The sequence below is a fragment of the Tamandua tetradactyla genome, chromosome 22 (assembly GCF_023851605.1).
Source record: "Tamandua tetradactyla isolate mTamTet1 chromosome 22, mTamTet1.pri, whole genome shotgun sequence".
Taxonomy (NCBI): domain Eukaryota; kingdom Metazoa; phylum Chordata; class Mammalia; order Pilosa; family Myrmecophagidae; genus Tamandua; species Tamandua tetradactyla.
Window position 1 is genome coordinate 24547567 of NC_135348.1, and position 2479 is coordinate 24550045.

A 2479-nucleotide genomic window follows, 5' to 3' on the forward strand; every position below is an offset into this window, starting at 1 on the left:
GTTAGTCTAGCTAAGGGTCTGTTCTAGTTTGCCTAGCTGCTGGAATGCAATATACCAGAAATAGAATGGCTTTTAAAAAGGGGAAATTTATTAAGATGCAAGGTTACAGTTCTAAGCCTGTGAAAATGTCCAGATTAAGGCATCCAGGTAAAGATAGCCTTCAAGAAGGCTGATGACATTCAAGGTTCTTTCTCAACTGGAAAGACACATGGCGAACATGGCAACATCTGCTAGCTTTCTTTCCAGGCTTCTTGTTTCATGAAGCTCCCCTGGGGGTGTTTTCCTTCTTCATCTCCAAAGGTCTCAGGTTGCATGGACTCTCGTGTCTCTCATAATTCTTGTGGCTTTCCAAAATATTTCCTCTTTTAAAGGATTCCAGTAAACAAATAAAGATCCACCTGGAATGGGTTGAGTCACATCTCTCTCCAATTGATGAGTGTGTCACATCTCCATGGAGATAAATCAATCAAGTTTCCAACCTACAGTACTGAATAGGTATTAAAAGAATGGCTGCCTTTACCAGATGGATCAGGATTAAAACATGGCTTTTCCAGGGTACATAATCCTTTCAAAGTGGCACAAGATCCATCAATTTTATGATTTTCTTCAACAACTTTTGGTTTTGTTGATTCTTTCTATTGTTTTGTTGTTCTCCGATTCATCTATCTCTGTTCTAATCTTTGTCATTTCTTCTCTTTTATTTGTTTTGTGTTCAATTTGCTGTTCTTTCTCTAAATTCTCCAGGTGAGCAGTTAAATCCTCAAGTTGTTCTTATTTTTTTTTAATATAGGCATTTAGTGCAATAAATTTCCCTGTCAGCACTGCCTTTGCCACATCCATAAGTTTTTTTTTTTTTTAATGTCAAAGAAACCTTATCTTTAGAATTTGCCAGTTGGACTCAGTTTAGATTATTCCAATTTTGTGGACAACACCCAATCATAGTCAGGAGGCAGTCGAACATATGCCTTCTCTCTCCATCAGGCCTGATCAGTGTTGACCTTGGCTACATCGATGTCATATAGCTTTTTCACAGTCTGTTTGATCTGATGCTTGTTGGCCTTGACATCCATAATGAACACAAGTGTGTTGTCGTCTTCAGTCTTCTTCATGGCCGATTCAGTGGTCAGGGAGAACTTGTTGATAGCACAGTGATTGAGCTTGTTTCTCCTAGGGGCACTCTTCCGAGGATATTTGGGTTGTCTTCTGAGCACAGCGTCTTGGGCCGGTGGAATGTGGGTGAAGTGTGAACCTGCTTTTTGTGACTGTGGACATCTTTCAGTAATGCCTTCTTGGCTTTCAAAGCCTTTGCTTTGGCTTTGGTTTTGGGAGGGGCAGGGGCCTCCTTCTTTGCTTTTGGTGCCATCTTCAAGAAAAGGCCATCCCATAAGTTTTTTTGTTTTTGTTTTTTTTGGGGGGGAGGCACGGTCCAGGAATTGACCCCTAAGTTTTGGTATGTTGTATTCTTATTATCAGTTTCTACAGATATTTACTGATTTTTCTAGCTATTTCTTCCATGACCCACTCATTATTTAAGAGAGCGTGTTTATTCTCCATATAATTATGAAAGCTCTGTTTTTTCTTTTTTCTTTTTTTTTGGTTATTAATTTCCAGCTTCATTCCATTGTGTCAGAGAAAGTGCTTCAGATAACTTTAATCGTATTAAATTTATAAAGACTCAGTTGTGTCCCAGCATCTGATCTATCCTGGAGAATGTTCCATGTGCTCTAGAGAGGAATGCATATCCTGGTGCTTTGGGGTATAATGATCTGTATGTCTATTAAGTCTAATTCACTTATCCCATTGTTTAGGCTCTCTGTTTCCTCAATGATCCTCTGTCTGGTTGTTTTACCTACAGTGGAGAGTGGTGTACTGAGGGCTCCCACTATGACTGTTGAAGCATCTATAGCTCCCTGCAGTTTTGTCAATGTTTGTCTCATATACTTTGGAGCTCCTTGATTGAGAATGAAAGCATTTATGATTGTTAATTCCTTTTGGTGAATGTTCCCTTTTATTAGTATATAGTGTCCTTCTTTGTCTCTTAGGACGTCTTTACATTTAAAGTCTATTTTATCTGATATTAGTGTAGCTACTCCTGCTTTCCTTTGGTTATGGCTTGCATAGATCTTTTTCCATTCTTTCAATCTAATTGTGTCCTTGAATCTAAGATGTGTCTCCTGTAAACATCATATAGATAAATTATGTTTTTTTAATCCATTCTACCTGTCTGTATCTTTTAATCGGTGAGTTTAGTCCATTAACATTCAAAATAGTTATTGTAAAAGCAGTTCTTGATGCTGCCATCTTATACTTTAATTTTTATTTGTCAGATCTATATATTTTTTTCCTCCTCTCTCTTTTTATCCTTTAAATTATTTGTTACTCTATTCTTCAATTCTGTGCCCTTCTCCATACCTCCCTCTCCTGTCTTTTTTCCCCCAGCTTATAGGACTCCATTTAGTCTTTCTTGTAGGGCAGGCCT

At 38.0% G+C, this 2479-nt stretch overlaps 1 pseudogene; it reads right to left on the reverse strand.

Moving 5' to 3' along the window:
- Nucleotides 1-908: 908 nt before the first annotated feature.
- Nucleotides 909-1363, reverse strand: LOC143665998 (large ribosomal subunit protein uL23 pseudogene; annotated as a pseudogene).
- Nucleotides 1364-2479: the final 1116 nt, after the last annotated feature.